The sequence below is a fragment of the Halichoerus grypus genome, chromosome 6 (genome assembly GCF_964656455.1).
Source record: "Halichoerus grypus chromosome 6, mHalGry1.hap1.1, whole genome shotgun sequence".
Taxonomy (NCBI): domain Eukaryota; kingdom Metazoa; phylum Chordata; class Mammalia; order Carnivora; family Phocidae; genus Halichoerus; species Halichoerus grypus.
Genome location: NC_135717.1, coordinates 18,900,594 through 18,916,820, shown reverse-complemented (window position 1 = coordinate 18,916,820; position 16,227 = coordinate 18,900,594).

The following is a 16,227-nucleotide window of genomic DNA, read 5'->3' as shown; positions in this document are numbered from 1 at the left end:
GGAGCCCAGAGCAAGAACCCTGGCTGTATCAAACTGAGCAAGATCCGGGCAGCCCAGAACATCTCCAAGATGATTACCACATCAGAGAACGCTATCTCACTGCTGACAACCTTGTCCTGAACCTACAGGATGAAAGTTTTACCTGGGGCAGTGACAGCCTCATCAAGGGTAAGAAATGAGCCTGGTGACCAGGAACTCCACCCCTAGAGAAGAAGTGGATCTTTTTCTCCCCTGGTTTTTGAGGAGCTAGTCCGGGGTCCAGCACACCCCCATCCCACCAGTATCATGTGATGGTCCCCTCTGCATCTGTTCCCCCCAAAGCTTCTTGGACTAACAAAGCCTGACCAGTTTGGGAGGGGAATGATTTTGCTCCTCCCAGTGTTGGCCAGAGGTGTTGGGACAGTGTGATTTCTGAGTGATTTCCTATAGTATTTGTTCCTTCCTCCAGGTTGGGAGGTGATTGAAAAAAAAAAAAATGATGCAGAAAATGTTCAAAAATAGGTGTTTGGCCAAAGAGAGGTCCTGAAGTTTAGGGCTTCAGTGACCCATGTGAACATCCACATGTCCAAGACAGGTCCAGAGGGAAATACAGTCTTGACACAATCACAAAACCATGGATAGTGAAAAGAGATGTGGTCAGGGTGTTTTGAGGGAAAATATCCCACGTGGGCTTGGGACCCAAGGACACCACTGTGTAACAATTTTCTTCCTTTTTTTTTTTAAGATTTTATTTATTTATTTGAAAGAGGGAGAGAGAGCGGGGGTTGGGGCAGAAGAGAGAGAAGCAGACTCCCCGCTGAGTAGGGAACCCAATGTGGGGTTTGATCCTACAACTCTGAGATCATGACCTGAGCCAAAGTCAGACACTTAACCGACTGAGTCACCCAGGTGCCCCAACAATTTTCTTCTTTATGGGAAATAAATGATATTAACAATTATTATTATTACCTATTGTTCCTAAGCAAGATACACTACTCTCTCTGCTTCCCTTTCAAAATACAGGCTGAATATCTAACAAAGGGAAGGAAATGCAATCATTTCTCCATTTCCTGTTAAATTTTTTGTTGTTGTTGTTGTTTTGACCAGACTTGCCAGACTGTTCCATAAAAGAATAGTTACAAACATACCATAGGTGTTCCAAATAAACAAAGAAGGATATGATTGGATGCCAGCATGAGACCACAGTTCCTGCCCGAGGGAAGTAAAGAAAGGGATCAAAAACACACATGCTCACTCTTCTGGTATGGACAACTGGTCATGCGCAGTCGGAGAGGCTCACCTGGGGGTGATGGGTTACAGCAGTGACATTTGCCCCCTGAAACCAATAAGTAATGGAATTTAGGAATGGTCATACAGTTGAAGAACCGACTGTCAAACAGGAGCAGGGCTGAGAGTAACCTGATACTACATTTAATAAAGAACAGAGGTAAAATGAAACCCTTTGACCAGTCTTTGTCTTTCAATATCCTGCACTTTCATGTTACTTTAATCCCAAAGGGTCCAATGACGGTCTGGTATAGACATTGGAACAATCCCAAAGTTGATAGACTCAGAGGCAAGACCAGGGACAGGCTCAGTGACAATCTTAGCAACAACCTATACAGAGTGAGATGAATTTTTTTTTGAAAATTCTCCCGATGGCCTTAACACCTCATCAGGCAGAATCTTACGAATAGAATGTAATTAAAATTGCATCTTCTTTGACCCAATTCAAAGAAATCTTCTTCAAGGCATGCTGGAATTGTGACACATTGAGCAAGACTCTCTGGGTGCCAGGAACTGCTATTGGAAATACAGAATAAACTTGAGGGTATCAGGCAGGTGCAGGAACCCCCAAACATTAATTTGAGTCACAGTTGGCTGCACCGTATCAACCTATAAACACCTCTCCACTTTCAATTAACATTGCTCTGTCTCCTGTCTCACTGAATATTATATTTAACTAATTTAAGAGGATTGGTAAAGAGAGTTTTCACACTTCACAGGAAAACATAATGAAATAATTATATGTCTACCTCCAAAAGGCATGAGAATATTGCATAAGCAGGCTTCAAGTCTTTTCAACTAAAGCCACTTGCCTGTGACTCCTGAAGGAGGGTTCATGCCTGAACTTTCACTTAGATGTACTTTGTTTTTACACCTTTGTGCTCATACTCATGTTACAGAATGTTTGCTTACCTCTGGGAGATTGCATTGTTGGTATCTTTTTTGGTCATCCAGTAGACTGGCTGAGGTGGGATGAGGCAGGCTGAGACACTGGCCACATGTATTCGTGGGTAGGAATGGAGTTGAGATTGGGACCAGGAAAGAGTAATCCACAAGGTTAGTCATAGGCGTGGCCGGTGGGACAAAGTTAATGCATTAGCATCCACGTCCTGTGTATCAGTCAGCTATTGACACGATAATGCTGTGTAACAAACCACCTCCAAGCTCAGTGTTTTACAACCACAAGCATTTATCTTCATAGATATGGGTTCTGCACACAAGTGATGCCTCCAGTAACTCCACCAGGCTGCAGGTTGGCTGGTCTTGGTTCCAGGCTCCATATTGGATTCTGGTCTGCTCCGTGCTCTGGGACCCAGGCTGAGAGGGTAGTGGTTACTCAGTGCATGTTCTTCTCATGGTTATCACAGGAGTTCCAGAGCCAAGCCAAGCCATGCAATCACATCAAGGCCCCCACTTACATCATGCCTGCCAATATCCTTTTGGCTAAAGAAGTCAAATCCAGGGGCTGAGAAGTATATATCACCCTTGGTGGGAAGGGTGAAGTAATATATACAGACCTGCTGAACACTAACCTGATCCTTTACCACCATGAAAGGCCAATCCAGTGGGCATGGCATATGATGAGTGAAGAGATTAAAGACTGATCAAAAGCAGGCTGGGGTTTAGGGAGAAAGGCCATGCATCAGTGAACTACAGTGCACAATCCCAGCCAATCCAGGTGGCATTTCAGGATGACTTGAGAGCTGGACAAGTAGGAGAACAAGATGGAGCCCAGACTTCAAGATGTGACATAATGAGCAGGCAGGCTGTCAGGTCCACCACAGCAAGACTTTCAGATCGGCTAGCCCCCTCCCCCCGGGGTTCCTAAGGCCATTTTTAAAAACTGGGATCTGTATATATTTCAGGTGTACAACATGATGGTTTGATACATGCATATATCACAAAATGATAACTACAGTCAAGCTAATTAATACCTTGAATCGGTGTTCAGGACAAAGGAATCATAGAAAGCCAGAAGGGGACAATGAACAGGCAGAAAAGGGACCAAACCCCACATACACCATGAAGCCCAAGAAGTCCCTACTTAAAGAGTCATGACTGACCTGCCTCACCACGGCTGGGGGTGTGTTGAAGTTATAGCAGGACGCTGCCAGCTCTGTCCAGTGCTGAAGTCAGCTCCACTGCGCATGAAGGGACTCCCCAGCCCCCACATGTTGCACCACTGCACCGAGGAAAATATGGCCCTGGGAGATCTCTCTGGATGGACAGTCAGTGCTCAGGCTTCCAGGGGTGCAAAGCTATGTAAACAATAGGCGCTTACACTATGTACCAGACATTATTCTACCTCTGTGTGTGTTCATTCACCTAACCCTTCAAGGGACCCTGGAAATGCAGGGAGATGAAGCTCAGAGGAGTTGGGAACTGTGCCAAGGGTTTTCACTGTTAGGGAATGGTGAGCTGGGACTAGGATCCAGATAATCCAGGCCCTGTTTCTGACCACAGTTCCTTCCTGCCCCCAGGTAGAAAATGAAATAATTATATGTCTACCTCCAAAAGGCATGAGAATATTGCATAAGCAGGCTTCAAGTCTTTTCAACTAAAGCCACTTGCCTGTGACTCCTGAAGGAGGGTTCATGCCTGAACTTTCACTTAGATGTACTTTGTTTTTACACCTTTGTGCTCATACTCATGTTACAGAATGTTCGCTTACCTCTGGGAGAAGTAAGTCCTCGGGTGCACGAGGGCAGCAGGTGGACTGGAATTTATAGGCAACTGGAGTGAATAAGCCCAGTGGAGGAGACGCACAGAATATTCTATACCAGATATACTTTACAGCATAAAGGAACATATATATGCCAACAATGGGTAAGTGGTATCCTCTTAATTCCAGTTCCAACTTCCAAGTTCAGTCCTATTTTAAAAAAAACCAAAAACTCCTCCATAAAGTCTTATTTATTTAGTTAGTTATACCAGAATGTTCTTAACTACTTTATTCAGAACGGCCCCAAATTGGAAACAACTGAAATATCCCTCCACAGGAGAATGAGAAAGTATGTCAACATAGCATAATTTTATAATAGAATACTACTCAGCAACCAAAGGATCAGACTTCTGATAAATGCCATACAATATGTGGATCTCAAAAACACCATGGTATTCAGAAAAAAAAAAAAATCAGACCCAGATTAGTACATTAAGTATAATTGCTCCTCCTCCTGCCTTTGGACTGTCTCTGTGTTTTTGTCACAAGGGGTGGGTCTATTTCTGGACTCTATCCTCTTCTTCTATGTATATGTCTGTTCTTGTCAATAATGCCACACTTTCTTGATTACTATAGTTTTCTGGTAAATCCAGAAATCATGTAGTGTGATCCTCCAATTATGTTCTTCTTTTTAAGAGTATTTTGACTTTTCTAGGACTTCCAGCAATGCATTTTTAGCTACTGTAAGCTTTGATCACCTTTTACTTGAAATACAAAATCCTTATTAAAGGATCTTCTGGGTGAAGAGGAAAAAATAAAATGATCACAGAATCTCTCTCCCTCAGTACTAATGGAATAAATAAACAACAGTAAAAATAACCAGAAAGGTAATCAAGAAGAACAAAGAGAAGGAGATTTTTGGAATGCCGTAATCTACAAAATGCTTCACCAAGTAAAGAAACAGAACTTTTAGAGCAGGATGACTCCTGACTTTTTCTCACCTCTGTCCCATGCCCCACTGGGGTCCTGGCGAGGTCACAGAAACCCTTGTATCCTCAGGAATATTTCCAAAGCAATGAGACGTGAGGGCAGAGGTGGGGGAGCTCTGTTCCTGCTCTGGCTTTCGGGCTAGTCACCTAGGCTGCCGGGGAGAGAGGTGAGTAAGATGAGAGAAGCAAACAACACGCAGTGATACTTTTGATGGGGACAAAGACTCACATTGCCCCTTTGAACTGGGGAGCAATTTGAAGGCAGGGGGTACCCTCCAGGATAGCTCCTGGGTAGAGGGTGGATGCTGGCAGTGGGCAATGGACGACCTCTGGGAAGAGAACAGAGTCTGGTTGTTCTGGGACCGCACTCACCTCCACCTGCCCTCCACCTGCCAGCCCACCTGACTTCAGCTACAGAGAAGTAGCCGCACCACAAAATTCCAGCCCTCACACTGTGGCTTGGAAGGTCTGGCAAGATGGAAACTTCAGCCTTACTCTCCCGTAGCAAGTGGAAAATGAGAACGAAACCAGAAAACGTAACAATATTGCAAACCTACTTTGGGGGAAGGGGAGAGACAGGAAGAAACATGGGATGGACACTGGAGATGAGAAAACCTGTCTGGAAGAAAATGCCAGAAGGAACAGGAGGAAATACGGCCCAAGTATCTGTGGCAAAGAACCTCACCAGAACATGACGTCAACCAAACGGGAATTCAAAGACAAAACGAGTTTTCCAAAGAGTGAGGCGTTACCCTTGGGGGAAACCTTCCCAAGGCCAACTTAAAGCGGCAGGGCTGATAGCTGCACTTCAAACCTGGCTTCATCACTTTTGTGCAACCCATTTTAGAAAAGAAGGTGCTGAAAAGACAAATTGAGACCAAATAACATTCATGCAGAAATGGTAATTGAGAAGCATCAAGGAATAAAATAGATGGAGCTGAAAATTGATTTACTAACAGAGAAGCAAGCCTTGACATAATTGCATTTAAAATAGAGAAATAAGACCATGAGGTTAAAGCATTTAAGGCAGGTGGTAGGGAAACAGGGAGGGCGAAGTAAGCCAATGTTAAGACCAGTAAAGTCCCTGAAGTAGAGAACTCAACAAATACAAAAGGAAAAGAAATGCAAATATATTCAAGGGACAATTCTCCGAAACCAGAAGGAAAAAACAATCTGTTGAACGGAAGTGCATATTCTCTTCCAGGAAAAAGACATGCCACAGACAATGGGAAAAATCGAGGTGGCTTCAGACTTCTCCACCACAACATTAAACATCAGCAAGAAAATGGAGCAAAGTTCATAGAGGTTTGAGGAGAAGGAACTAGAATCCTGGTACCTTCCTTCCTGTTATTCGGCATAAAGGAAACAGGGCAAATGTTCTTTAGGAACGTTTACTTCATATTTAGGGTGAAATAGATCAGAAATGATAGCACTCCTCAGCTCATTTAAAATAATGGTTTAATAGTAACAATGTTGCCAGGGCAGAGACAACAAAGAACCAGAGAGTGAGGAGCTTTGCTAAGTAGCCATGTGAACTCTGAGTCTATGTAATTACAGATTCTAGACTCCACAGCCCGAGTTCGAGCGGCCCAGAACAAAGCACAAAATGGATACATGGTCACCAGGCAAGACTAAAGATGTCATTTAAAACCTCAAGAGTTGGGACACCAGGTGGGGTATATTGATGCCAACACTTTGTCATCTTTCTTAGCGGGCGTCCCGCCACACTGTCCAAAATCAAAATATGAAGTTAAAAGTAGCATTGATTCCTACTTCTGCCAATATATATATATATTTATTATTTTTTTTTCCTTAACCATAGAGGGTTTTTAAAAGGAATGATACATTTTGTGGTGAAGAATTAATCCTGGCAGATCCTTCAGTTACGCCTCAATTGTGTTTTCTTCTGTCAAATTCAGGAACTTTTGATTTAGGCACCTTTAGTTCAATAGCAACTATATTACGGCTTTACTTACTACATGTAGCTTCTCATGTCTGTCTGTCTTTCTGGGTATCTGCTGCAGAGCTGTCTGGAATGAGACGCACTTCATGCTGACAATGGCTATTTTTAGGTATGAAGACTCCGAGGGATTTCTTTTACTTCCTTCTTCCTACTTTGGCACCATTGAACTTACTTATAATGAGTAGGCATAGTTTTAAACATGCAGTCATTATTTTAAAAGCTAAGAACCCATACCGGCATGGTTATATAAGGACACTTTGCCTGGATAAACAGAAAGCAAAACCAACTAAGCAGAACCCTAATGCCAACATCTCAAGACTTAGTTCTGGGATAGCAGGACAGAAAACCCTATCAGGGTCATAAAAAGGAAAAGTCCTTCATAAGAAAATGGGAATGGAATTAAAAACAATAAACAGCTAAATATATTGAATATTTCCACAAGCCAGGCACTATGCTAAGAACTATACATTGATTTTCTAATTTAATTATGACCATAATCCTGTTAAAAAGGTACTACCATAACTCATTATATTATGCACAAGGAGACCGTGGCTCGGTGGGGGGGGTGGGCGTGGGGGGTAACCTTCCCAAGGCCAACTTAAAGTGGTAGGCTGATAGCTGCACTTCAAACCTGGCTTCGTCACCTTTGTGCAACCCATTTTAGAAAAGAAGGTGCATGATCTAGAACGCAGTGGGTTTGACCTGTCTGAGCTTCCTGAAGTGAGTCTCCCGCAAACGGTCATGTGACTTACTTACCTTCCACCGGAGCAAGGTCCTGTAGGCTCATGAAGGTCTTTTCAGTAGGATGATTTCTAGACAGTGCCATCAAAGGCTGGCTCGTGTCCACTCTCTCCTTTCCTTTGGAGCGTACAATTATCTTGGAAAAATAACATCTGCCTGCATTGACCCCTGGGTCCTGCTATGTTGCTGCCATTGTCAAGAGGCCTTGATTTCAACTCGGAGGTGCTCCGTGTCCAGAAATCTGATGCTGGCTCTCTCACCACCCCCATGGGGTGCTATGCAAAGCCTCCCCACAGGTAAACACTGACCTACTGTACCAAGAACATGGAATATAATCTTGCAGAGAAGAGCCCCCTACCCCAACCAGAGGAACGGTGTGTCCACAAGCCAAGGTGCACGAGCAGCCACCAGAAGCTGGGAGAGAGAGGCATGGGGGAAGATTCTCCTTCAACCCTGCCAACACCTTGAGCTTGGACTTCAGACCTCCTGAACTACGAGAGAATACATTTCAGTTGACTTAAGCTGCCAAGTTTGTGGTGATTTGTTAGGGCGGCCCTAGGAAAGCCAACACATTCCCGAAGCATCTACACCACAAATATCCATCCTTCCACTCCCAAGACAGTTCATGCTCAGGAAGTACGGGTTGAATTTTCTCGTGAATTCACCCGTTGGTTCAGGGATGCGGACAGCAAGTTCGGAACTCCATCCAGCCTTCTTTGACATGGACTGTGAGCTCCATGGGGACGGGGCATTGCTTCTCACACTTGCACTCCTGTGCAGGTGTCCAGCCACATTTGTCAGATGAATGATGTTGAGGTAAGGGCCGTGTAAGACCCCACATGATATGGTAAATAGGCAGAAAGCTAGAGGATGTCAATGGCATTCTCGAGTCACTTCCACCGCTGAACTTGGCTGGATGGTTTTAGGAAAGTCACTTATATTCTCCAGGCCTTGGGCTCCTCATCTTTAGAATGGATATATGAAAATCCAGCCTTAATTATTTCAAGGGATTGAAGCCGAGATCAGAGACCAATGTCAACATTTAGAAATGTTAAGACTCAGAAGTTTGTGTTGTTGGTGTTATTCACAGAACAGAGGATCCCAATTTTACAAAGAAACATGTTTAAAGCTACTGAAATATTGTGCTCTGGCAGGGAAGTGGGGAGGGATCTGAGACAAGGACCATGAAGTCTGGTACAAAGAGAGGGGCCCAAATGGTGCCTGGGATTCATCCCCCCAGAACTCTGGCTCCACCGTGGAATCGACACATGGGCCCTGGGTTCCATGCAACATGGTTCCACCAACGTGAAAGCCCTGTCTTCATTAAGGGCTGACCTTGAAAGAGACCTTTGAAAGCCACTATTCCATATCCACAAGTAGAAATCGATTACTCTTCCTTTTGATCTTTTTTGAGCATTTATTGAGAGCTGACCCTGTGCCAGGCATTTTACAGGAATAAGCTCTTTTAAAGCATTGTACCCATTTTACAGATAAGTAGAGTCCATTGTAGACATGGAAATGGTGGGGCTGAGATTTTAGCAGGATCTTTCTGTGTCCAGAGCCTGAGCTCCTAACCATGTGCTTTTCTACCCTCTCATCGATCTACTGAACATCTTTTCTTGGAATGTAAATAACTATCTCTTCTTCAAGAAAATCACAGAGAGAGCAGACATGTCAACAATTTACCATATAATCCGTGTATTAACAGCAAACACATGTGCCTAATGCTATGAAAGTTCTGAGGAAGGAGGAATGATCACTGTCTGGAGGATAATGGAAGGATTTACAAAGAAGGTGACTTTGAGCTGGGTCTTGTAGTGTGAATAGGAGTTCGCCATTCTACATAGAGAGAAAAGTAGCCCAGGGGTATGATAGAAGGTGTTTGACATGGGAAACAATGCTCACTTTACTATAGCCAAAATATGAGTGTTGTGTGTGTTTGGGGAGGTGGGGGCAGAGGCAAAGGAAGTTGGGAGGGTGAGTTTGTGCAGATGGTGAGTGCTCTGACAGGGACCAGATTTTATCCTCTACCAGAATTTGCAAACTTGTGGCCCCAGGGGCCCAGAATTGGCCCAGAGACATGTTTTGCTGAACCCATTAGTGTTGAAAATTTTTTTAATTGACTGCCAACATTTGAAAGTGAGATTTCACATACGTATCAAGATTTCAGTTCTCATTAAAAAAAAAAATAAATCAAAATCTGGCAACACTGGGTCTGTATTTCTTCCTAGCTACCAACTAGAGGTGAGGAGCTGTGGTCCCCTTAGGCCTGAGCTCATCTTCTTTAGTTTGACACAACCCCTACCATACCACTCCACCCACTTACCTTCCCTGCCTCGTGCTTGCGGGCACCTGAGGCCTCATCTCTGATGAATGGGAATCATCTTGGATTTTTAAGTGGGTAAGTGATCTGGTCTGATTTGAATGGGTCAAAGCCATTCTGGCTGGAATGTGCAGGACAGACCGGAAGCAGAAAACTGAAGTCAGAGAAACCAGTGAGGAGACCTTCCAGGAGTTCAGACATCTGGGGGTGGGGTGGGGGGAGGACTTGGCTTGAGTCACCCCAAAACATCCACTTGTCTCCCTCTCCTGCTCTGTTTTTCTACTTTATGCCTATCACACCCTGACATTCTGGATACTTTCCGTATTCATTTGTTTATTATCTGTTTTCTCCAACTAGAATACAAGCTCCACATGGCCAAGAACTCTTTGTTTCAGGCCCTGCTATGTATTCGCAGTGCTGAGAAAAGTGCCTGGCACAGAATGTTCTTAATGAAGAGATGTTTCTTTCAGATGAGAAATGACGTTTTCAATTATTTAACAATTGATATATCTAAGCATCCATAATCTCAATACTTTGAGGACAACCGACATGCCAAGAAGAGGTGCCAGGTTTTCTGGCCCCGCCAACATGGCCCAGGGGACTTCCAGAAGGGTTCGGACCCCAGTCTGGGAAGTGCCATACCCACCCCCACCTGGCATGCAGTGGCAGGTGCATGGGGCAGGGGAGATGTTGGCTCTCAGAAGTCGGGCTCCTGGGAGACCCAGGGCTTGGCCAAGACATCTGCCCTGGACCACCCTGCAGCCCAAACCCCTGGGGACTGCCCATCCTTTGAAAGGAGACCCAGATCAACTGTCCTTTATCTCCATTGTAATTTCTTCACTGGTTTTCTGAACAAGTGCCAAGGCTGTAAGAGCCTCCTTTTGATGCTTAATTGCTTAATTATCAGTTTGCTCCACCAACTTGAAGAGAGGGGTTTGGACCACTTTTAAAAACGGAGATGGGTTGGAGACTGCCCAGGAAGTCAGGCTCCTCTCTGCATCTGCAGCAGTTACTCGCCAGGGGCGGGAGGGCTTCTTACAACCCGAGTTCAGGGGCCCTGTCTTGTCCAGCCCCCATTCTCATTGGGCCCTCTGCACCCCATGATCCCTCTTCATCCAGCTGAACACTCGGGCAGTGAGTGTGGGGTTATCCCAACCCCTGAGACCACCACCAAACACACCATTCCTTTTTTCTCTCAAATCATCTACATCTTTTCAAATTCTAGTTGTTTTTCTTAATTCTGCTGGCATTCATTCATTCATTCATTCATTCTGTCTTTCATTTATTCATTGACAGTCTTTATATGCCTGGGCCAAGTGAGGCTCATGGAGACAAGGATTTGAAAATGACTAGCTTGAAAATGGCAGGTGCCTGAAAGTCTGGGCAGAACGCGGGGAGGGGTTGATCCTACTGAGCTGGTGTAGGGGTGTGGTCTGGGTCTGTGGGGATGAGGACCACCTTCGGGAGGGAGCAGCTTTTTATGGTGCCCAGAAAGATTGTGGGTGCTCAAGATGTTACTTTTCTTCTTCTCCTGTTTTCTCTCCTCCCCTCCCCTCTTCTCCCTCCCTTCCTCATCTTATTCTCTCTCACTCACACACACACACACACACACACTCACACACACACTCTCACATGCACATGCACACACACATAGATGCTGTCAAAAGGTAAACTGAGGCACATGAAAAGTCCTAAGAGTTTATTTGAGACTAAGATTTCATTTGCCAGATAGAAATGAGTGGACATCAAACCAGAGATGGTTAGGACTGCCTCACCAATAGGAGTTAGGGGCAGGGTTTTTATAGAGAAGATGCTGAAGCAAAGCAAAGCAATTATTTGGTGATAGCTTTAAGCAGTCGCCTCACTGGGGAAAGCCTCGTTGGCCGTTTGTGATTGGTTTGTCTTAAGGTTCGCTTTTTGGGTTTAGGATTTGGTTTGCTTGTGTGGACTATCAAGGCATTAGAACCCCTCACCCCAATGGGCTTCCTGTTTAATTACTTTAGCAACACACACACACACACACACACATACATACACACACACGTTCACAAGCCATCAGTCAAATGGGGGTTAAATAGCACATGGGCTCCCAGACAAGATGGGCAGCCCCCTCCCAGGGACTCTGTCTATACTAGCTGGCTTCACTGTGCCTCATTTTTCTTTAGGAAATTGACCTAGTGGATCCAGTTTCTCAACACAGAAGTGTGCTTCCACACACTCCGACCGCCCAGTTCAATATAGTTTTTTCTTTTGATAAGAATTACCACCGAGATGCCCTCCGGAAACAAGCTAGCCCTCAGCAGACAGGCCCTGCAAGGATGCTCACGCTGCGGCCAAACGTCAGACTCAGATGAGCTCCTCTTACTCACAGCCTGCTTGAGCTGCAAGAGGCCAGCCCTGGATCCAGACCCAGGAGTGCAGTCCTCTCTATACCCTGCCTATGTTTTCCTTTTCCTTTCTTTTTTCAGCCAAGAGATGTGTCCAACAAAGGGATCTGTGGGATGAATGAAAAACAAACACGGTAAAGACAGGGAAGGAGGAAACCAGGCATCAGCAGAGATAGTGAGGTGTGTGCAGGGAGGGTGTGGATGGAGAAGCTGCAGGTCACAGCCGTGCCCTGTGCATGGGGACCCAGGGGGAGGAAAGATGTGTAGTCTAGAGGTCTTGGTGCTGACTCCCATAGAACATTTTTCAATATTTTTCCAACATGGTGGGCAAGAAAGGGCTGCAGCAAAATGAACCTTAGCCCCCAAATTTAAGAGTGCAAGAACTAAAATTAATATTATTGCCCTTAAATCCAATTATGTCTCACTCAGGGCCTCCATCCTGCCCAGAGGGGGAAATTGAAGAGGCTCCCTCTCCCCCCAGGCTGGATCTTGCAAATGTCCTGGGGGCTCACACAAAGCAAACATTTGGGAGTTTCCCCTTGGATGGGTGGATGACAGTGGGCAGGGCCTCAATGTTGAGCAACTCCAAGGTGGATGGAGGCCTTGGACTGCATAGCATGTGTGGTGTCCACACTGGAGTGGACACAGCTTCTCTCAAAGCACCATATGGTGATCCCCACCCGGTCTGTAATCTTCCTGGGGTGCCAAAAGGAAGCTAGTCACAGATCCTCAGTGCTTGAGGACCCTACAGGCCTCACTTTCCTTCCCAATCTTGAAGGATCCAACCTCTCTCTGCTGATATCCTCAAAGGTCCTCACTTTCTCTCTTTCCTTCTCAATAGGGATGCCTGCCTTGCTAGTCTCAATAATGCCACAAAAAAACAGGAAAAGCCTAGCTTCAAAAAGGTCCCATTTTCTCCTAAAAATGCCCTTCAAACACAGGATCATTGAAAGGTTTAACTTCCTGCTTGTATCCAACACGATCACCAAAATCTAACAAGAACGAAGAAACAGATGAACGTGTCTGTCAGTCATCCTACCAGATGTTCACTGCAGTGTCTTGTGGCCAGTTAGTAGAGGGTCCCACTGAGACTGAATTGACTGTCACTACTGTGCTGTCCTAGGTAGTTTGCTGGAGTAAGGCCCCAACACAGCATCATGCATCCCATTATCCACACCCTTGTGCATTCCTTTCCACATGGACTCTGGGTTTGGCCTTGTGATTTGCTTTGGCCAGTGGGACGTGGGCAGACATGGTACCAGCAGAGGTTTAATGAATGTTTGTGCAGCGGGGCTCACTCCCTTGGACAGCACTGCATGGCCAGTCTAGCCTACTGGAGGGTAAGAGGCAACGGGGTGGAAAACCAAAAGGCCTCAGCCAACAGTCAGCACCAACTAACTGCCAGACATGCGACTGGGTCATCGTGGAAGGCTGCAGCCAAGCCAACTCTCCAGCTGAACTCAGGCACAAACAGTGGCGGAACAGCCCAACTGACCCAACTGAGTTTTGGGGTTGTTTGTTGTATAATGGTAGATAACCAAAATTGTCTCTCACCACGAGACTTTGTATGCCAACTGCTGGAGAGCTTTTTTTCAATAGGGTTTATTTTTTAAAGAAGTTTTAGGTTCATAACAGAATTAGAGAAAGGTCCAGAGATTTCCCATATAGCGCCCGCCCCTACACCTGCACGGGCTCTCCCTGATATCAGTGTCCCCCACCAAAGTGGTAAATTTGTTACAACCAATGAAGCTACACTGACACGTCATTATCACCCAAACTCCAGAGCTTACATTAGGGTTCACTCTTGGTGTTGTGCATTCTATTGGTTTGGACGAATGTATAATGATATGTATCGCATAGGATCTTATAGTATCATATGGAATTATATGTATCATATAGAATAACTTCACTGCCTTAAAAATCTTTTGTGTTCCACCTATTCATCTCTCTTTCCCCCTTATTCCCCGGCAACCACTGATCTTTCTACTGTCTCCATGGTTTGCCTTTTCCAGAATGCTCTATACTTGGAGTCATACAGTATGGATTTTCAGACTGACTTCTTTTACTTAGTAAATACATATTGAAATTTCCTCCATGTCTGCACAACCTGATTGCTTATTTCTTTTTAGCACTGAATAATAATGCATTGCGTGGATATATCACAGTTGATTGATCCATTCACCTACTGAACAACATCTTGATTTCTTCCAGGTGTTGCTGCTACAAACAGCCATGTGCAGGATTTTGTGCAGACGTAAATATCAGGGAGTATTGGGGTAAATATCAAGGAGCGTGATTGCTGGATCAGATGGTAAGCATATGTTTTGTTTTGTAAGAGACTACCAAACGTCTTCCAAAGTGGCTGCACCATTTTTGAATTCCCACCGCGTGAGAGAGTTTCCATTGCTCCATATCCTCATCAGCTTTTGATGTTGTCAGTGTATGGGATTTGGGCCATTCTAATAGGTTTATAGTGGTATTTCAGTGTTGTTTTAATTTGTACTGCCTGATGGCATATGATGTGGAGTGTCTTTTTTTTTTTTTTGTCATTTCAAGTTTTTATTTAAATTTCAGTTAGTTAACCTACAGTGTAATATTAGTTGCATCTTTTCATATGCTTTTTTGCCATCTGTAAATCTTCTTTGGTGAGGTGTCTGTTACTTTGATTTATTTTTAATCAGGTTGTTTGTTTTCTTGTTGTTGAGTTTAAGGTTTTTTTGTGTGTGCGTATATTTGGATAACAGTCCTTTACCAGAGAGCTTCTGCAAATATTTTCTCTCAGTCTGTTCAAGGGGAAGCATCTCCCCCTATGGGCAGCAGGCAGCAGGAGGAGCGCTGAGCTAGGGAGGAGGCGTTCTCCTTCCTAGAACTTGCATGTATTAAGCACCTGATGTATGAGGTCCAGCAGGGGAGAGTGGCCAGATCATGAAGTACTCGAGATTTGGAATTTTAACAAGTTGATCTGCTCCCTTTGTTTGTACTCTTACTTTCTGTTGGTTGACTCAAGTCATCAAAATGAAAGAAGGTCAAGGTCCAAAGACACATCTGGAAACAGAGGAAGATGATTTTTATATTTTGCCTTCTAATAGAGAAACTCCTTAGAGACATTATCGAATGAGGTGGGCACAACGCATTCAATCTGATTTCCTTTCCCTGCTAACAGGATCATTAAGGCATCCAAATTAACTGGGTGTAATCATGAATTAAATCGAGCTCGTTTATAAGGGAAACATAGAGGCATCTTTCATCTTACTATCCTGACATGATTCTCCTGACTTGAAAGTACAATTAGGAGGAAAGTGGGGGAAAAAAAAACCAAAAAGCCCATAGCTTAACCCTGAGTGGAATTGGTAATAAAACACCAGTTCCCCAGCGAACTGGCTGCCTTTCCAGGCCTCCTCAGCAGAGCTCATTATTTTATTTCACTACTTGATAGGTTGAAAAATTGCCTGCAAACTGGCTAATTAGGACTAACAGTGCTTAGTAACGGGGGAGACAATTGCACTTCAAGAAATTAATGCTGAAATCGTGGGAGCTCATGATTCATCTATTAAAGTGCATCCAGACACAGAGTTCCCTTCACCGTTGTGTCTGTCCAACTGTCGGTCCGGGTGGTCAGGGGATGCCAGCATTTGTCTGAGTTTGGGGCTGGTGGTGGTAAGAAACAGAAACCCATCTGGAGAAAAACGGGAGGCTCATTGTAAAGACATAGAGGCTATTCCACTTGGGACTTCTGGGAATGAGTATGAATATGAGGGTCTAAGGGGGGATGGATCACTCTCTCTCTCTCTCTCTCTCCTTCCCTCCCTTTCCTCCCTCCCTTGGTCTTTCTCTATCCTTTTCTGTATGACCAGGGTCCCCTGTCTCTCTTTTACCCTGGGCTCCATTTCCTTCTG